Here is a 21,807-nt window from a genome sequence, read left to right as displayed (position 1 = left end):
AGGAACTTTGGGGGATTAATGTTTGAGCATTTTTCTGTAACAGAGCTGCACTGGAAATTCTAATTTATTGTCTCCTGTTGCCAGGCATTGTACATTACTATGTACAGTAGTATCTGCCTTTCTCTCATATTTAATAACCTTAAGAAGATAAGGATTCTAAATGTCATGTTTATTTTCTCTGAGGAATATTCATGAAGAAAAATGGACTAGTTTGTAGATAGGGATAGGAGGGGGAAAGTGGGGAGAAAGAACGAAGGGGTGATATTGTCACAAAGCCTTGCATTCATAACTCAACTTGTGGAATTGTAACTCCTTTATACAATTACTTAATAATAATCCTAAAAAGATTGTGGAGGAAAAGAAATTTTTCTCCCCCAAATCTGTTTCTACAAGGATAAATACAGAGTACAATATGACACGTGCTCTCTTTGGTGAATTCACAAACTAGTTCAAGAACCAGATAAACTAAATTGGCCTACAGGCATGGAAATATAACTATGTATTTTGTCCCAATATGCATTTAAATTTGTTTCATATAATAAAATTCCAAAGGAGCCTTATTTTAAATGTATAGGAATTTTTATTACTATCTTTAAGTAATTGTACAAAGGATGTGCCATTTAACAAAGCAGTTTATGAATACAATATATCTTGATCAATATCATGGTAGAGTTAAAGGAGATCTCAAATAGTATACTTCCTTAGAAAGCCAAAATAAAAATTCACCAAAATAAAACATTAGAAAGTGAGGACTTGAAAGGTGATGTCAAGGGAAAATGGGTAGAAAAATGAAGAAGAGAAAATGGGAAAATATAGACAAGAATCTAACGTATGCCCTACAAATTTTATGAAACTCAAAAATTTGCAACTTTTCAAATAAAATGTGAGCCTAGAAGAATTTGTGTCCCAATCAAATTTATTTGCAAGAAAGTTGATCCGTGGTCTTTGACTTTCATGACTCATTGTATTTGCTTTACATTCTGGGTAGGAGGGTTAGTATGCTCTACACATGGCCCTCAAAAATCATAATACAGAAGCATCTCTGTTTCAGCTTGTGTCTTGTGGTAGGACATTCAGCATGTATCTATAGAGGCATGTGAAGGAGAGGAAGCTGCAAGGTGGATTTTTAAGAGATTTTATACCATAACATGGATTTATTTTATTTTATTGACAACAAAAAAACTTATGATCTTCAAACAGAGTAATTAGCTAAACATAGTAAGTCTACTAAAAATAATAACAGAATTGCAACATTCTACATATGTTCATATGATTGTTGAGATGATGATATATCATGTAACAGCCAATATGTAAGCATAGGAAAGACATTTTTGACATCACTTGTGTTTCAGTGTATGGCTTTGCACTTACTGAACACCTTTCTACCACTGGGTCATGCCTCCAGTCCTTCTTTGCATAAGTTACTTTTCTGTCTTATAAATGATAGTCTAATAGGCTCCTTTCCCATAGCTTAGCATGCTCCTGGGAATGGTTGGGCACCATTCCCAGGGTGACCAACACCAGGTCCATTTGGTGCAGGCAGGTAAATCATTGGCCTTCTTCCCCCTTACCTTGAGATGACAGGCCATTGGGTCAGTTACAACCATAAAGTCCTCAGCCCACAGGTCCACATCCCTGCCTCCTAGCCCCTGCAAGTTATGAAGGTCACCTCAAAGCAAGACATGCCCTTCTTCTCCCCAGGAGAATTGCCTTGCCAGTCCGTTTACTGGCAACAACCCTTTTGTTCTATATGACTGGAGGTCCCTATGGTTTTCTGGGCTGGTGCTTACAATAAGCATGAGACAGGGTCTCTCAGGTAACTATAGGTGTAGACCACCACATCTGGCTAAGACTTGAATTTAAATCCCTACTCTGTGTAAGCTTAAGCTGGCAATTTAACTTCTCTCAGCTTATACTTAATTGCCCTTATATGGACATTATCTACCTTGTATGGATTTGAAGGTTAAATGAAACTGTCATGTCAAATGCATAACATTTCAGGTAATTATTAGTGTAAAAATGCTCAACTTCAACCCATGCTGCCCATTAAAGTACAGCACGATACTTTTGAAAAAAACATATGCCAAATCCTACCTTCAACATTATCATTCTGTGGCTCAGCTGAATGGTCAGGAACCTAAATGTACTTTAGGTTCTAAGATAATTCTGATGCATAATCACAATGATGAATGTTTAGTGTGTAGCAACTTAAACAGTGCTTTTAGATTCATAACAATATGTTTTGTTTATAAAATGAAAATGGTATGTTGATTGGTTTAAGTATATAGACCTCTCTGCTGTCATATATCTGTCCTAATATAAAGAAATAGAAATTACATCATATTTCAAGAGAAACAATAGTACAGAGGCAGATTTTCACTAAAGATAATAATACATATATCTAAAATTGAGAAAATAAGGGATTTTCATTTGGAAGGCTCTAGGGAATATAATGAAATTGTGACTATATTGGTTATCCCATATTCAAACATATAAATGATTCAAAATTCAGATTGTTACAGTTGGTTAGAAACCAAACATGAAAGGAAAAGTCAATGACTGTGGAAGGTCAGAGTAAACAGCAGGTGGGGGAGAGATAAGAAAAGATGACCTCGAAGTTCCCAAAGCTGGAAGGCAAGATGGTCAGAAACTCAGGTAGATCAGCAGGAACCAGGAATCTGCAAGTAAGATGAGCAAAAGGACAGTTGCAATGTACCAGCAGAATGAATTACCTGACCCCAGTGCTGGTGATTCACTCTTATAATTCTAGCTAGTCAGGAGGCTGAGATCTGAGGATCGTGATTCAAAGCCAATCCTGGGCAGGAAAGTCAGACTCCTATCTCCAATTAACCACCTAAAAACCAAAAGAGGACTGTGGAGCAAAGTGGTAGAGTATTAGCCTGGAGCAAAAGAGCTCAGGGACCCAAACCCCAAACCCCAAGTTCAAGCTCATAGCCAACAAATCAAACAAAAAAAATCACTTCATTCCAAGGCAATCTTCAAGTCCCTTAGAGGAAGCTTCTTACACACTTCCTGTAGCAGCAGGAACCAGCCAAAGTCTGTAAGAAGAAGCAAGTAAACACATGAAAAAGGAAAAGGTGAAGCTCATAGGAGCAGAAGTAGTGTCATGGTAAAAATTGTAACAACTGCCAACATTAAGAAAAAACCAAACACCAACATAGTTTCTTGTAGATATTACTAAAACAGAAGTTTACATTCAAGGCATTATGATCTATATTTTAAATAGCAATAGAATTTTAAAATAAAAATAGCAGAGAGTAATTTCATTCACTCATGACAATAGTTGAATACCTCTGTCAATCCTCATGTTAGACATTATGCTAGCCTATAGAGTTCCCCAATGATTATACTGTTTAGTTGGGGCAACAAAGATTTGTCATTGATACGCAATCTTAGTATAGAGTCAGAATATCAGGAAGGCTTCTCCAAAGAGGTGAAGTCTTTAAGAATTTATCAAGAATAATTAGAAAACAATATTGTCTACTGAGAACATAGCAGGCACGTGGACATGATGAGAGTGTAGAGGTGGCAAGTTTTGAGGATTTAGAAGCCATTCACTATAGGTTAAGCAGATGTTGCACAGTCATAAAGAATGGAGACTTGAAGTTAAGAGAAAGAGAGTGGGTGGGCTGTTAAAATTTGGATTTTGTCCAAAATACAATTGGTCCTGACTTCAAATAATTTCAGGTGCTGTGGCCAAGATTCTGCAAAAGAAAATGGAAGACAAAGTAGAATAGCAAATAACATGTGAATCCAGCCAAGCCCTTCTATATGCACAGTCAAATGAGGAATGCAGTTAAACTAATTTTGGCTCAGGTTCATAACTGTATAGGAGGCCCTTTTTAGAGGCTGAATATAACTCCCACGAATATAACTTTCCCATGCCACGGTGTTAACACATGTAGAAAAGTTTACAAAGGTCACATGGAGGCATCTAGATAAATCTAATTTTTGCCATAGCAGATTAAAAATAGATAAAAACTTAAATATTTAAACATAAGTATAGGATAATCAAGAATTGCCATATCAAATAAGAACATATTAATCTAACTATAAAATAGTTAGGAATGACTAGTCATTAATTACCATCCCACTTACTAGATATCATGTTAACAGCTGGTGGAAAAAAGATGAGAATTGTTTTTTAATTTGAAGGATTTCATCCACTTCATAGACACCCATACAATTTTTCCCTATTCTTAGGATGTTGAAAATATTCTCAAGCTGGTTAATAACAAGACAGAGCAAATCTGAGCTATACCAACTCAGCTGGTCTCCTCACTGACAAGCAATCTTTGTTCAGTCATCTTTGTAACTTCCCTCAGCAGTTTTTCCAGCTTCCAACCCCAACAAACACCATTATCCAAATTGTTTCATGCATTTTTGGCACACTGACTTGTTCTTCTTCACTGTAAGAACTGAAGAACTGAATATGGAAGATTCCATCCACAGTTACCTATAGATTATGATACTAACAAATAGGCAAGGAAAACTCCCAACTGGAGGGATAACAGAATGATGGTTAATGCCTTTAGAAAAGACTAGTAAGAAAGGACAGTAACCAACAAGTTTTACTATTCAAAAAAAAAAAGCTTTTAAGGAGGATATTTTAAGGAGAAAATAGAAAGTAAAATTATAGCTATTAAATGCCATAATTTGGAGGTAATGGCAGCATGGTAACTTTGTTTCATATAACTCCAACTGAGTGAATAAACTGAAGAAAAAAACTGTAATTGGTTGAATAATGAATAAAAATGAATGCAGGGAAAACAAAGACACTCTGACCAGAAGGTAAGGATGGGGGATCTGGTTTGAGGGTAGCCCCAGGCAAAAGTTAGCAAGATTCTATGTCTAAAAACAGCGCGAAATGGTGGCTTATATCTATAATTGCAGCTACTTGGGAGGAAAAGGCTAGGAGGACCATAATCCTATGCCATCCCAGGAAAGGTAAAAGACCTTATCTGCAAAACAAATAACAAAGAACTAAGAGTATTGTTCAAAGAGGAGATGTTACTAAAAGTGGAGATGGCATGGCACAGGTGATAGTGCAGGAGATGAAGTGAGGTACTGGCTTGATGGTGTCTTCAGAAGTGATAAGATGGTGAAGAAAGGAGACAGAGATGATGGAAGTAGAAAAAGAGAAACTCTTGTCAGTGGAGGAGATGGCACTAGCCAAGATTAAGTCACTAATGGTATCATTGGTGATCATAAAAATGGGAATAATAGTTTTAAATACCAGAAACAAGCATGTATAGCTACTGTATGAAAGACAAGAGAAACAGCCAACAGAAAATAAAATAATTAACTAAATGTGTCTATCCTAGAGAAAAATAGATAAAGAATTTAAAGCATAGATAGAGTAACCAAATTGTGACACTATTTCCACAGGTAAAATTCCCATGCCAAACTACCTTTTCTCCAAAAGTGTCATGGAGTTCTATGCTTTTTGCCCTTAAGGTACACTTTCTGTCCACAGCATTCTTTCTCTGCATCACTGCAAATAGCTTCTATTCCATATGTAACATACAAATCACAACCCACCTATTCCATAAAGCCTTTTTATCTGTTCCCTCCCTCTGAGTAGATTGCCTGATATCTGGCTCCTGGTCATTGCTCATGGCCTATCTACATTGTAATTGCTTTAATCTCCACTAGAATATAAGATCTACAAACACAAGTACCAGGTTTCTTTAGGCTCTCAGGTTCTCATTCCACAAAACCAACATCACACTAGTGCTACCACTAACTAGCTAAAGAATTCCGCTGATGCTTAGCAGTGCTGGGAAGTTATTGTCCCAATCACCTGATTTTGTAAATAAAGTTTATCAGAATGTAGTCACATCCATTCATTTACTCTCTTATTGTTTATGGCTGTTTCCACATTACAATAATAAGGTAAATAGTTTGGAAAGGGACTATAACTCAAAGAAGCAGAAATGATTATTGTCTGACCCTTCAAAAGGAAAACATTGACAATTCCTGCCTTAAATAATGCAAATACAAGTAATGACTCTTGGTCAACATGAGTCTGTACTTCAGTGAGAGACACCAGCAATTACAACCTAACATGATATATGTTTTGCTAGTGGAAATTAAAAGTTTCACAAAAACACATAAGAGAAGCATTTAGCCTATGTTTTAGAATTTCAGAGATCTTTGATTACCTAGCATCTAGCACTGTTTAGCACTTCAATGTATGTTCTAGAAGTGGACAAATTTTTCCAAAGGTCACAATCTATTTAACACATGAAATTCTTGAGTGAAACTCTACAGTATATGAATAAGCCATCATTCCAAAGACTGTAGATATTTCCATCAACTAGAGGTCCAAATTAGGGTGTCATTTACCTATAATATCCAGAAAACTGTGAAGTTAAAGTTACCTAAGTATTCAAATACTTTCGTCTAATTTCCTAAATAGTGAGTCAAAGAGGCTAAATTCCATGTCAGGACAGTGCCCCTTCCATTGGTCTCTCCTATTACTCCTCCTCCCATATCTACCCTCAAGTTACACAAGTTTTTATATATTGCACATTGAATATTGTGACAGCATTTGCTATCCTATAACAAAGAGGTAAGACCGAAGCTTGGATCTTCTCATCAATAAAAGTAACTGACTATGGCACCCAGAACTGAGAAGTTGGTTTTGGTAATTGCTGATAATAGAGAGCCTTACATAATCTGTTTTTATTTAAAATTCTTTATATATATATATATATTATTGTAATTAATAGAAGGGTTACATGATATTTGCCAGATAGATGGTGCATTAATTCCCATACATTGATACCCTTTCACATGTCTTGGGCCCCATTTCCCTCCCCCCAACCCCCACCCTTCATCTTGTTTTTACCCGTTCCCTATCCAATTTCAAATAACCAAATACAAATATATCCGATATATCAGGTAACAAAGTGAGCTACTGTAACAATATGAGATAACCAAGGGACAGCAAAAGAGATGAGAGATAACATAGTACCTTAAGAACAGCAATCATTCATTATATGGCTTATGTTTCTATATCCTAGAGATCCTTTCATTTTTTGCTCTATTGCAAATCTCTGCTAGGAGAGCCCAAAGTTTCTACTGATTATGACAAATGAGGGAAACCATTGAGCCTAAGTTTCTTTGAGTCTGGCTTACTTCACTTAATATGATTTTTTTCTAAGTCTTTCCATTACCTAACAAATGGGGCAATGTCATTCTTTCTGACAGCAGCATAGAATTCCATTGTGTACAAATACCACATCTTGTTGATCCACTCATCAACTGAGGGACAGCTAGGTTGGTTCCATATCTTTGCTATGGTAAATAGTGCTGCAATGAACATTGTTGTGCTGGTGGATTTAGTATGTCTTTGTTTCTGGATGATTGGGTAAATGCCAAGTAGTGGAATTGCTGGGTCATAGGGGAGTTCTATGTTTAGTCTTTTGAGGAACTGCCATACTGCTTTCCATAGTGGTTGAACAAGTTTGCACTCCCACCAACAGTGTAGTAGTGATCCCTCCTGGCTACATCCCCTCCAGCATCTGTTGTTATTAGTTTTCTTGATTCTGGCCATTCTAACTGGAGTGAGGTGGAATCTTAGAGTTGTTTTCATTTGCATTTCTTTTATGACCAGAGATGTTGATCATTTCTTCATGTGTCTTCAGAGAAGACTCTCAGATTCTATTGTGAATAGTTAATGTCAAATACTGGCCTAGAAGTATGGTCTTAGTGGCTTCTACACACACCATCACTATATATTCCATATCTTTTCATATACAATGCATTCATCCATGTACAAAGCTCATAAATTCTTCATATATATTTCACATTTTAATAACTATGACTTTAACTCAAATATAGTTGGTGCATAATTTCAGATTTATTCTAATCAGAGATGAGCAATAAGTTCCACTAAGAAGCTACAATTTAGAGAGAAAGCTATGAGGCCTATGGAGCTCATGAAATGGAAACTGTGGTTTCCTGGCAATGCTTGCCATGTGATGTATCCGAGTTAAATTAGTTGTCATCTTGTCCCTGAGGAATTTCATATTTTTACTGATTTCATAACTGTAGTCTTGCCACAAGCCTATCACAGGTAAATGGACAGTGATTGGCTCTCCTAGGAATTGAGGCAAATGGCAAAATTCTTCATGGAACAATCTTGGTACTGAGGATAAAAATAATAATAAATTAAATTTACAAAGCACTTCATTGATTTCAAAGTATCCTTGCAGGTTGTATATCATTGTCTCTGCAACTTCCTTATTTATACAAGATTACAAAGCTGAACTCAGTAGAGTTAAACTCAGTTAAATAGGGTTTAGCAACTTATCCATCATCACAGAGACTTTTGGCAGCAATTAAATGCGGAGCCATAACTGTGATAATCTGAGGGACAAAAGATAGCTATCTAAGACTTAGAGGTAGCCTACTACTCTAAATTGAAGGTGATTACCTTTTTTATTATACATTGAGGGAATCAACATTAAATTCTACTGGATGCAAGGCACAATCACAGAACATAAGAGGACTTTGGAAGTTGTTGCAAAGAAAAATGTCACAATGTAAAACAAGGACTTGTAACAACTTTAGAAGTATTAAACCAAATAATGGATTAACAAATACATAACTAATATATTTATAAATATATATATAATCATGAGCTGAGTAACAGATATACAGGCACAAAGAAAAAATATCCCACGTTAAGAACTCTTCAAACCTGTTTCCTAAAAGTTACATTGGGAGGGTGAATGCTGATGATGAGTGATGTCAAGCTATCTTGGGGCTGAGGTCTAACCTCTGATGGCACTCAGCACTGGGATGAAAACCAGTTCTACCAGGATTTTCCAACTCTTCCTCCCATCCTCTAGTGTTCTTGACCCTCCCCTCTCCTAAACCTCAGAGAGCAGCATATGTCTACTTCCTTCTTCCATAATTAATAATCTCACCTCCTCAGTCTTCCCAAACCCCCCCTCCCTCCCCCCCCCCCTCTCTCTCTCTCTCCTACTTCTGGTGAAATAATCGAACTTGTAATGTAATGGAAACTAAAATTCCCAGACAGTTGATAGCTTTTATCCTAAATAGTTTTACATTTTCATTTGTAGTTTGCCAGTATTTCCTTTACTTTTATTTTTTCTTTCTTTCTCTTTCTTTCTTTCTCTCTTTTTCTTTCTTTTCTTTCTGCTCCACAATGTTATTTAAAATAGTAGTAGGGAATTCAAAAGAAACTTTATCTGATTCAATGTGCTAGAAGCCTGGAAAGAAGGAAAAGAATAAAACATCTTCTTCAAAGATAGTCCCCCCAAAAAGCTAAACCAAACTGGAAGGAATAATGGTCATCAGCAGTTTGACCAGAAGACAAAGGGAATTGTTTCTTTGAAGCCAGAGGAAAATAAAGGACACTGAACAGAAGTCATTTGACTAGAGGAAGATAAATACTAAGGCTTAATAATCACCTTCGTACAACTACTTAAAGATAATAAAAATATTATTTTTAAAGCTAAAGAAAAATCCTAGTAGTTGCAAGTTTAAAAAGCAAACATATTTTCTGTTTTAATGAACTCCAATGATGTCATGAATTTGCATTTTTGATGAAGAGAAGATTTTCCAGAGCTTAGAAAACACCAGAGAGATGAAATTCTAATGTCTGAGAAATCAGAAGGGGTGATCAAAGGAAACTGAGGTAGGACAAGAAAGTAAACTGTGAACTGCCTTAAACACAGATTAATTAATTAAGCAGATGCTTGAGACTGGACTTCAGTATTACAGTCTTGCACTGAAAGGATGTCTCACACAAGAAAATAGGTCCATCATAGGTTAAGTGGACTACAAGAGTCAAACTCTAGGGATGTGGCATGAAAAGGAAGCATGAGCAGAAACAGCCTTAAGGACAGCCTACCACTCCACCAAAGCAGTCCTCTGTACACAAAGCCCCCTGCAGGGGCAAAAATGAATATTAATCTAAGCATAAGCAAGTAATATAACAAGAAACTCACCTGGAAGAGTCTTTAGTCGGCCATGTTAGCTGTTCTTACCCGGTTAGCTATAGCAGAATGAGGCAAACAATTTCATCATTTAAACAACAAAATTTGGGTACAATTGGATGATCTTGATAGGCCTGCCTGGAACTAGCAATTCTGAGGAAAACAAGTATCTCCCCATAGTCTACTCGAAGAATTACCTTCCCAGAAAAGCTGCAGTGCAATGGACCATTCATTTTGCATTGGGACTGATAAATTCGATCATCCTTAGCTCTCCACTCTGAGAAAAGCCCTTTCAGCCTTGACTAACGACAACACAAATTCTGTCTCTAGTATCTCTCTATGCTGTAGTAGTTAGTACAGACTCCTAATTTGCTCTTGTTTTGTAATGGAGTGGGGGAACCCCATTATTTTTAAATTATTAATCTCCAGTTATGTCCTGGTCATTTCTAGAGAATCAAATAGTTTAAAAAAATGGCCATGTTTTGTTTGTTAGTTTTTAAGGCAGCATTCAAACAGAAACCACCTCGTGAGGGTTGGGTGGAGCCCCGAACCTCAGGTCCTTTCTTCCCACCTCCCTGTCTCCTTGTCTGCCCGCAGTGGTCAGCACTGAGGCGTTTTGCCAGGAAAGGCCGTCCAGAAGGGCACCTTTGAACCACGCTACGGCTTCCAAATCCTTTCCTCTCCAACACCTGGCCCTGACTTTCCTTCTCTGGGAGCAGAGAGAACAGAAGACCCAAACGACCCAGGAGTCCCGGGACCCGCAGCCGCCCCGTGGGCTCTACCCTGGGTTGTGCCACGCAGACCCTCCCACCCCAACCAGGGCTCCATTAACTGGAGGGAACCCACAGCCACTGCAGTGCGACACCCGTGCGGGGAGCAGCGTGCCGCGGGGGAGAGGAGCTGGCTCGACCATCGGCGAGGGCCCTGGCTGCAAACACCAGGCCTTCAGGGCCGGTCTCGAGCCAGGGAGCAGATCCCCGAACCCCCAGCGCCCCCTGCGCCGCGCGCTCCCTTCTCTGCGCCCCCACACCTACCGCCCATCCCACGCGCTCTCCGCGGTCCCCTCCGCCTGCCGCAGGGCGCCTTGCGGAAGCCTAGGGTCCGGGGAATCTGGCGTGGACCGACTGCCGCGGCACCACGTGTCCGAACCGGGCTGGCGCGGGCGGAGCGGGCCGGGCCCCGCTCCCCCAGCCTGATCGCAAACCCGCAGCGACCCACTGGAGACCCCGCCGAGCCGCTCCAGCCTCCCAGGTGCACGTACATGCCTTCTGCTCAGCGAGATGGACCCCGTCTGGGGGAGCAAAGGTAAGGCCAGAGTGGCTTTAGAGGGGCCGCTGTCAGTGCCCCCAGCACCAAGAAGGGCCACGGAAGCCTTCAGTCCACTAAGGACCGACCATGCGATCCCGGGACCCTGGAAACGCCCCTTTCGTTGGGGAGGAGGCAGTGGGAAATGGGACAGCACGGGGGCCTAGCAGCAGGAGGAAGCAGAGGGAACACTGTGCCTGATTGATTGGCTATTCACAAGATCAGGTTTCAAGAAGGTGACAAGAAGCAAAGTTGGCCAGACTTGGGGGGATTGGGTTGTGATTGTCAACTCTCTCTCCTCCTCAGGAGACTTGGCAAGGCTCCCTTTTGAGGAGGAGTGTTCACCATTTCTGGTCCTGAACATTTTTTTTGGGGGGGGGGGAGGGAGCGGGCTTTCTCCAGAAAGTAGCAGTGGGGCTTTCCAAAGCAATGGCTAGCAAGTCCAAATTCACCAGAGGACTCTGGCTCTTCAAATTTCCATTCCCCAGGAGGTCTTTGTGTGCAAGATGAAATATTCAGGATGGAAACAAAAAAGGAAAGAGGGAGAGACAGAACATATTTTTCATCCATGTCTTATTGGAGGGCTCAGGGAATAAGTGCCAACATACACTCTTGAGCGGTTTGAATTTAAAATAGGTCTGGATTGTAGAGCAGAAAGGATCTGTAAGCTTAATTTGGTGTGTTGGAAGAGAATCTTAAAGCTTTAAATAGAAGTCACTTAGGGAGAAGCTGCTGCTTTCTTGGTGGTTTCATGACATCCAGTGTGGAGCCAAGCAGTGTTCCAAGGGAAGCCTACCGCTGAGTTCCTCTTTGTTCCACTGTTCATGGCCCCAGATACTGGGGAATCCACCATAGAAATCTATCTCCCTTCTTAGAAAAGGACCAAGTTTGAACTTTGTAGATCAGAAGCTTCCGCTGCAAGATTTTACTGCAGCATTGCTAGCTAGATCAGGAAACTAGACCAGACACATTTCGGAAATCCATTTCTTCCTCCCCAAAGAGTACACTATGGGGCAAAAGGAATCAGATGTTCTCCATCAACTTTTCTGTGTGCATGCAAGAATTGTACTGTGTCCCTTTGAGAGATAGAGCCAAGTGCCTTGTTTTGCTTGCTTCACATTTTTGGGGCACGAATATGTTACCATTCTATAACTTTGACTTAATTTAGGTGAGTGACAATGATGCTTCTTGAATGATGGCCCTCTTAAAAGTATGGATCACAAACTTCGTTTCTCTCTTCTCTCTCTTCTCTCATCTCTTCTCTCTTCTCTCTTCCTCCCTTCCTCTCCTCTTTCTCTCTTCTTTCTCTTCTAATCTTTTACTTCATTCTCTCTTCCCCCTCTTCTCCCTCCCTTCTTTCCTCCTTCCCACCCTCCCTTCCTCCCTCTCTTCCTTCCATCCTTCCTTCTTTTATTCGTTTCTTCCTTTGCTCTTCCTTCTCTCTCTCCTTTGTTCTTTCTTTCACTCTGGGTATTCCTGAAGTTTGGACTCCACTACTTGAGCGTCATGCAGCATCTTTCATCTTCAGTGATTCTGGGATATGGTATCATGCTTTTGCCTAAGCCAGCCTCAGGTTGTGTTCCTCCTGCCTTAGATTCCTACCTATATTAGTAAAAATGTGCAAGAGATAAGCACAAATAAATGCCTTTTCAATCTACAGACTGGCAGGACTTACAAAAGAGGCAAGAGAAATGTGCCTGCAAAAAGCACAGAGTTTCATGATGATGGCATAATCTAGTGGTGCACATTCATTATAATGATGGCTACCTAAGTGTTGAATTATCAGAGCTTGAAATACATTGAAGTGTCATTTGCCTATAGTTAGAATACGACAATTGGGGAATTGGCTAGTTCCTTGAATCCATAGTTAGTTCAGAGAAAAGCATTCCTTTAAGGTTGTTTTTAATTTCACCAAGCTCAAAACTAACTGTATTAGTTAATTTGAATGTACATAAAATACCTTCATTTACCATTTTAATTATTTAACACATACTGGTGATATAAACTAATTTTTGCATACTTCCTTACTGATATTTATAAATATTTTACAAGTTTTAAAAGCTTTACTATGAATTCTAGAATACCAGTATAGTTAAGACTATGAAAGAATATCAAATAAATGATAGATCAAGTGAATATTATGTTTATGTGTATGAATGTGTGTGAGAGAGATTTATTAGCAAAATGAATATTCATGACTGAAAAGAAATTCTTTCATGTGAGAATGACCTTAGCAATAGATACTAATTGCAGTTTGCTAATGTATAATTTTTCAAAAGCATCTAATATCTGTGATATCTATTCTAACCATATATATCTCAACTCTACATCTTTGAGACTTGTGTATAAATCAGAAAAACTAATAAATAAAATCATGCTTAGCTCAAGTCACACTTTAGAAATCAATCTTATCTCTAAGGATCCATTTTTCTTCTCTTATTGCTGAGAAGCCACCTTTTAATTAATTTGTGCCAAAAATATTACCTACTGTTTCACCAAAATCTCACCAAGTAGTATTTTATAGATTCTTTGTTTTTTTCAGTATTTCAAAATCAGAGTAAGTTGGATGCCAGTGGTATCTGGAGCCTGTAATCCTAGATACTGAGCAATCTGAGATGGATTATCACAGTTTGAAGCCAGTCCTGAAGTCTTTGAGATCTTTATCTCCTATTGAGAATCAAAATGCAGCAAGTGAAGTTGTAGATCAAATTGTAGAGAGCTGTTCCTGAGCCAAAACAAACAAATAAAAACTACAGAGAAAAATATACAGGCCCTAAGTTCTAGTCCTAGGACTCCCCCCATACTATATAACTATACGTACACATATATAATATATATAATATATAAAATTTATATAAATTTTATATATAATTTATATATAAAAATACATTTCTAATATCCATCCTCTTGGAATCTTTCTCATCTCTAGAATCCTTTAGACATTCACAGTGTTATCATGATTCCATTTGCAAAAGACGAGACTACAAAGCCTGGCTCAGTATTTGTCAAATTAATTAAATGCTTTTCAAGAAGCTGGTGGCATTACTTGGCCCAAACTCCATTCTCCATTACTAAGTTTTCATTTTTCACCTTTCAATTTGGAGTTCATTTTTTTCCCCCATTAACAGAGAAGCAAATGAATACCCAAAGACTTCTGGAGTCTACTGGTCATCCACTAGTATTAATGAACTAGAACAAATAGTAGGGTCATGCTTCTCTTTCTTTTCTTCCTTTCACATAGTTTAAATGCATGTTTTCCTACTCCTTCATATTTTTGCAGGTCAGAATTTAAAATTAGATTCCAGTCTTCCTGACACATTGAAATGAACTCTCATTATATCAATTGTATTTATGACCAAAACTTTAGATTTTTACATTAATAGTACTAAAGTCATAATCTTCAATGATAATACTCAAAATTTACTGAACATTTTAAATAGTTCCTCTTAAAAGCCATAACTGGTGGTCATATAGGGTAAAGTACCAAATACATGCTCCTAATTGGCTGCTATATTTAATCTTTATGTTGAAAAGAGAAAGAGAAGAATGTAAGGAGTTATCTATTTCTTTGAAAATCTTACTACATAAAATATTAATTTAATTTCAGAAAACTCCTGTTTTCTTATTCCCTGCAGAAAATGTTGAACCTTTAATGACCCAACCAAAGATAGTTTCCTGAGTTAAAAAACTATAAAAATCAATTTAAGTTCAACTTACTAACAGTTCTCATTTCTTTCCCTGGGGCACAGATGACATATTTTATAGTATAAATGAGGAATGGGGTAAAAGGAAATATTAACCAGTTTCTCTGTTCGTTCTTGGTTTAACTTGTGCCCAAGGAAATGCAATTCATATTTTCATCAATTTCACACCATTAATACACATGAAATTAACTTTAAAAGGTAAGGAATGATACTTTGAATGAGAAGGCACCATTAAACCTAATGACACTTTAATGCATGCCTTTGAAGGGGCTCTTATATTTTCCCTTAAGATAGAAGGGGATGATAATGTAAACTTAATTTTATCCAGCTACATATTTTTACTCTTCCTTGGTTCTTGAAATGTGTTAAAATGGAAGGTGATTGTTGAAGAGTTATTTCTTAACTTTTACCAGTGAGGAACAAATTCTAGACCTCAGGGCACTGTGTGCTTTGTCCATGGTGCTGAATCTAACACAGTAGACCCACCACACAGTTAGAGAAAGACTGGTATTTATTCTAAGAACTTCTAAAACTAAAAATATTGGAAAATATTCAAGTATTTTGCAGCTATGTAATCTAAATATCAGAAGAATTTACAAATATTATTCATATATGCCCTTGAATTACAGGCAACCTGGCAGAAGAATTGCAAATATTTGCTTTTAACGAATTTGACATACAACTTGGGGATTCTCATCATTCTGCTTCTACAATAACTATAAATTAAATTAAGTATAATGAAGCTTGAAATTATAGTTGTAACTGCAGCAATAATATTAAATTGTGATGCATCAATAATATTTAATACTTATTAATTACTTTCCCATAAGGATGTTTTATTTGGCATTTTCTTAGGCTCTACTTTGGGCGTGCTTTATGAAATTTCAAGCTACCATAAAGTCATACATCTTCATTAAGCCATAATTTGCATAACTTTTTACATGTACATACTTATCATTAGCATCACATTCAATCCATGAATTTATAATACACGCAATTGTGAATATTGCAGTAAATTTTGACATGTGGCCCTTACTGCTGAAAAAGCCTGAAACTTGATACTTACTGGTATATATTAGAAACAGTAACATATACTATCTGGCAAATATAACTGTAACCCCTCTATACATTACAATAAAAACAACAAATAAACAAAAAAATTTAAAAAGCAGTAACATAATGCACTTCTCTACCACCAATATTTAAAATCATTGATGAGATGGCCCTGTTTAACATTTTCATGGATTTATTATTCTTAACAAGTAATAAGCACACAATATATTTTAGCACATGTATTAGAATATTAATGAAGGAATGGCTGAAATAAGTAACTAACTGAATAAGTACAAAAGAGCAAAAATTAATGGCACTAGTAACAGAGTACAGATTTTCAGCTACTGATTTAGAAGAATTTTACATTTTGCAGATACCAACCTTGGTAAAAAAAAATCAATGTACATTTGTGTGTTTTCTCAGTGATTAAATTATCAAAATAAAAATAAGTCTTATTTATATGATAAGTCTTATTTATTTATGACTTATAGGTATTTTGCCTATGTCACTTTGGGGCTCACTTCAACTACTTTCATTCGTCTTTATGAAAGAGCAACTCAATAATCAGGTATTCAGAATCTAAAATCAGCCATCTGATTTTGGCATTTAACTGGATACCCAACAACTGAACCATTGTGTGAGCATGTAAGAGCCTTTTTAATTTTCATATTAGCATATAACTTCTAGTTCTTAAAACAATCTTTCTCTTGATCTCCTTGTGAAAATTTTCTTATAAAGTTAAATACCTTTTTTGCCTAATAAGAAAGGAATCATATTTGTCCTCTTGTCTTCTTTCATAGACAGAAAGGAGAAAAGAAAAAAACATCAAGACACATTAACTTGTGTAAGACAAAAAAAGGATACATTTTGGGAAAATAATATATGTCATATACTTTCTTGCTCCCAGTTAGATGCTTAACAACAGTTTCAATTCTAGCAACTACTGTATTCTTTCTTTCTTTTGGAATGAAGTAGCAATAATTTGGTGTACACACACAAACCTGAGGAAAATGCTCTAAACTAAGAGACATTTTCAACATTAAACCAAATAATGTTCATTACCTTTCACATGTACATTTATGTACTATTAGCATATCTCTAAAAAGTCTTTTACAGCCACTATTTAAGCCATCATTTAAGCCTACTACATAGGCATGTAGTAAAATTACATCTATACAATAAATTTATTTATATAAGATTCATTAATAGTCCCACCAAGTCATTTTCTCACATTTTTCTTTTGATGTTTTCATTTTTGAACTAAAACTTTCCAAACAGACATCTATTGTAAGAGATGATAATTTTAGTGAGCACTGAAGTCTTCCAGAAAAGCCATCAATCATCTGAATCTCAGTTCAAAAGTAACAATAGTGATCACTTTCCATAAAGAAATATTGTGATAATACAATGGGTAGAGAGGTAATATTAAATATATATACATCTTACTATTCTTTTATTTGCATTCTGATATCCAGGGAATTAAAAAGAATGAACGGGTAACTAAAATCCAATGGTTTTGAAAATATTTTATTTATTGGAAGTAAATAGATACTAATTTCCCATTGGCAAAGGCAAAACACTATCTGATTTTTTCTTACAAAAATAATGATGAGGTTATGCATAAGATGAAGTGGCTAATATATTATTGTAACTATTATTTATGAGCATATATGTCATCTAGTCTATGGAGACTTGTACATTACATGTATAATGATGGCTTGCTTCAAAAGATTTTTTTCAGGCTTTGAACTACATATTCTTTGATCCAATTATCACATGGAATAAGAGAAAAAACAAACTTCAGTTATTCAAACACTGGAGGAAAGAATAAAAGTGCACATAAACTTGAAAATAAAAAATTCTACAAAACAGAGTTATTTTTAAATTTTGCAGATTTGATAGTAATTCCATTTTATAGCTTGCACATAATAAAAAAATAGCTATAAGCATGACTTGAAATTTTACCTGCCCCTATTTTAAAATACAGCATGGCATGCTAACACACAAATTGCTGAACTGTCATTTACTTATATTTATTATTTTAACTTTTTCATAGCATTTCTTATGCTATTATGCTACACTATGATCTATAGTTCACTGCCCTAGCAATGTGTTTTTCTTTAACACTAATCGCTTTTATGTGATTTTTGCCCACCAGGGACAAGAATAACATGACATAAAAATTCATTAATGGACACTCACAAGAAATCGAAGAAATAGCAGTGTCTTGCAATGAGTCTTCTACATGAGATCAGTACCATTAACATGAACATAAATTTTTAGCTGTTCAGATTCACGCGTATATCCTATGACTTATTTTATTAGTACACAAGGGAGGTTCTACCTCCTGGGATTTATTCCTCTTTCATCAAAGCTGGAAGCTCTGATCTGTCTGATTCAGTGGTTTCTGAGCAAGCGGAAATGCAAACTGCCATTCTAGCATTCACATTCTAGTTAGAACAAAGAGTGCACCAGAAAGCACTACACACCAGTGTAGATTTCCTCATTTTCCATTCCGAGGCTAGATGTAACCAGCTCTTTGGTTCATTTAAGTGAGTTTCTAATCCTTGGCCCCAGACTAATGCCTTTATATAGCTTTTTTTCTTGGACTAAGACAGTAGTTTCTAGTCCCAAATGGGTAAGGTTGCTTGTAGTGATGAAGGATAAATGTTCCTTTTGCTGGAAGAGGGTATATCTTGTCAAAGATTTGTCATAAATAAAATAAATACCTGATAACAGGACTTATGAAAAGATGGTTGAATCATCTATGAAGAAGGTATTCAGTTACTGGAGCAAACCCAAAAGTTACTTAGCAAGAGGGATGGGAGTTTTCTTTAGTTTGGTTTTAATCATTTTTTAAAAAATTAGATAAAGTGGGAATATTCTCTGTCAAATAGACAATGAAACATTTGCAAGAGTCATAAGTGGTTTCTTTCTACCAATGTAGATATCACTTATTGCCTTAAACTCTGCCTTTAATGTATGTCATCACTGTAAAATCACATCAACATACCCTTTGTATTTTCTTTTTCTCTTTTCTTGGTTTACAGATGTGCATTTTATTATAGATCAATTATATTCTCAATAAAGCTGTGAAAAGTAGACTTCTCAATTAAGCACACATATAAACTTTTGAATTTTCCATGCTTTTGTAATAGTTGAATTTCTGTTTTTGAGTACAAATATGCACAGGTAAATTGCTTGTATTGTCTCTGATGAAAACTATGCTGGGAAATTCAACAGTGACGAATGAGAAAATGAGTAAACATTTTCAGCCTCCCCTCGCCCCTAAAAAGTTTGTCATAAAAGTAATAAGAAAACAGGTTAACTAAACCACAATTTGTAAATGCTGCTCACTGTCCAAAATACTAGTTTGGAGGTTAAAAGTAAATTGAAGCCGGAAAACTAGATGAGGGGAAAGAGTAGGGGAGGGAAAGGGGGACAAAAACATGAGAGGGATAGCAATGATTGTTAAGTAATGCACCTTCTATCTGGTGAATATAATGTAACCCTTCTATTAATTACAATAAAATATATTAAAAATCTACTATACATCTAAACAAAGTAAATTGAAGAAAATTTAAAATTTCAACTGATCACTTAAACAAAGAAAATTTCATAATGCCTGATTTATGATTCTATGAAGAACATATTGTTGTGTATAAAATTTATCACTAATGTGTCACCTGAGGGAAATGCACCTTCCCTTTCATCAAAGCACGTGAACTAAGTTCTGTGTTCTTCCCCACTGAGTATCTGTGTTCTGACTGACAAAAGGGACCTAGTTCTTGCTGCCCTAACAAAGCAGACTTCTACTCCTACCCTTGCCAGACTTAGAGCAGATGAAAGAGTGATGGATTTTTCCATCATTTCCACTCTGCTTCCTATGCCAATTTCTATGATCTTACACTGCTGGTCTTGCTCTAGAATGTAACGCAGAATCAATGTTCTTAATCTAGAATTGTTTTCATCAAACTGATTGATTGTGACATTGTGTTGAGGCTATACACATCCAGTGTTTCTGTAGCATGAGTTTATACCTGTTTTCCTGTATGGGAAGCACCACTGATCACTAGTAAAGCGTCATATCTGGTCTTAAGCGGAAATGCTATGTTATTTATTATTTCGGTATTTCTCATATATGTCTTTGAAAATAGCACCCATGAAAGCCACATATGCTTTACAATTTGTTGGAAACGCTTGCAAATGAAGCTAGCTTTAAATATAACTTCTATTTATATGGGCTTTATCTTACTTGGCATTAAGAGGATATCAGTTAAACTCTTCTGCTTCCACAAAAGAGAAAAAAGCAATAGTCTCTCTAGTAAGGCTTTTATTTGCCAAAGTTTAAAAACTACCCCAAAGTAGTAATGATTACCATGAACTGCCAGGGTTACTTTATTCTGTTATAGCTATTGTACCTGTGCATGATGAATTCTTCATAACAACCTAAGTACCCCAACCTCATCTCATTTAAAGTCACATGAGTGCAATAATGAAGCAATTGTAGAATCATGCCCTTGCTGAGGAGAAACTCAGAACAATGTGTTCCAGACCTAGTTGTATTAGTATTCACTAATATCACATGGCTGGCTCCACACACTGATATTGTCAAAACTTCTGCCTCTGAGATTTAGCCTAGTTTGTAAAACAATTGCCTGAGGAAAATTGCCTTTCTTGCAATCTTAAAAAAATATTTTGATTGTGGGCAGGGACATGAGTAAATAAAACAGGGAGAAAGCAACAGAAATGGTAATCTTTCTATATGTCATCATACTAATTTTTTTTTGTCATTTCATTTTGGTTACTGGCGATCGAACCCAGGACACTGCACTTGCTAGGCAAGTGCTTTGCCACTGAGCTACATTCCGGCCCTTACTAATAAATTTTTTAAAGCAAGAAACATTCTCATGACCCTGATCTTTGCAGCTCCACTGCATGGAGAGTTTATTTCATAGCTGTACTTTTCCCTGCTTCCCTTTCACTTTTAAATAATCTTGCTATGTCTTCTTTAAAAAAAAAAAATCCAGTGAGGGCAGCTAACACAACACAAAAGCTCTGAAGACTACATCTCAATCACTGGCCTGAAGCTGTAAATCACACCTTGCCATCCCAGCTACAGAAACACAATGGCTGGCTGCAGTGGCATAGACCTGTCATCCAGCCACAAAAGGAAGCACAGTTGGGAGGATCAAATTCCAAATCACACACACACACACACACACACACACACACACACACACACACAAGAGGAGTGGCTCACATGGTACAGGCTGTTTAGGACATGAAATTCCTGGAGTATAAACATTGTTTTCATCAAAACAAAACAAATCAGAACATCCTGTTTTTTTTAATTAAGGCAGTAAAAAAAACTATGATGTCTCAATTTATATTTTACTTTTGTTTTTCAAGAGGATTAAATCAAACCTTTGTCTGCAACTTAACATATACTCTTTCCCATTCATTTCAAAATAATTAAGGCATTTGAAGTTATTGAAAATCAGATGAAATATATGGTTGATTTTAAAGGTTAAAATAAGTTAAATGGCATCAGAGACCTTTGTCTTTATTTTGGTAATTGGCAAATACACTAGACATAGCAATTCATATCATTTGAGTGCTCTCCTTTTTTAATTGAATAGTATCTAGGGATTAACTTGTATGTGTTATTTTTAAGCTGTCTTGAATTCTTAGTCTTACACTGTGACCTTTGTCACCTATTGAGACAAAATGGTGAAAGAGCCTGAACT

At 36.6% G+C, this 21,807-nt stretch overlaps 2 protein-coding genes across 13 annotated transcripts in view; one reads left to right on the top strand and one right to left on the bottom strand.

Annotated features, from left to right (window-relative positions):
- The window catches only part of LOC150059138 (nonsense-mediated mRNA decay factor SMG5-like), a 93,887-nt gene that overhangs the window by 54,498 nt on the left and 17,582 nt on the right, over positions 1-21,807 (bottom strand). Inside the window, exons 1-4 of one of the 12 annotated variants that reach the window (XR_016536692.1) lie at positions 11,030-11,187; positions 10,008-10,054; positions 2,982-3,059; positions 1,502-2,678 (exon numbers count right to left, since the gene is read on the bottom strand). The exons of 4 other annotated variants lie outside the window; for them this stretch is intronic. The gene's annotated coding sequence lies outside the window, so the exon portion shown is untranslated. Of the gene's footprint in view, positions 1-1,501; positions 2,679-2,981; positions 3,060-7,866; positions 8,177-10,007; positions 10,055-10,518; positions 10,950-11,029; positions 11,188-12,531; positions 12,903-16,803; positions 16,849-21,807 lie in introns of those variants that run through there. 7 more of the 12 variants (XR_016536691.1, XM_090339281.1, XM_090339280.1 and 4 more) reach the window with 7 other exon arrangements.
- Positions 11,105-21,807, top strand: part of Sybu (syntabulin) — a 101,529-nt gene continuing 90,826 nt past the window's right edge. The window contains exon 1 of the mRNA XM_090339289.1: positions 11,105-11,300. The gene's annotated coding sequence lies outside the window, so the exon portion shown is untranslated. The remainder of the gene's footprint in view (positions 11,301-21,807) is intronic.

Source organism: Megascapheus bottae, chromosome 9 (genome assembly GCF_031878675.1).
Source record: "Megascapheus bottae isolate mThoBot1 chromosome 9, mThoBot2.hap1, whole genome shotgun sequence".
Taxonomy (NCBI): domain Eukaryota; kingdom Metazoa; phylum Chordata; class Mammalia; order Rodentia; family Geomyidae; genus Megascapheus; species Megascapheus bottae.
Note: the sequence above shows the minus strand (reverse complement) of the source record. Positions and strands in the feature narration are given on the sequence as shown.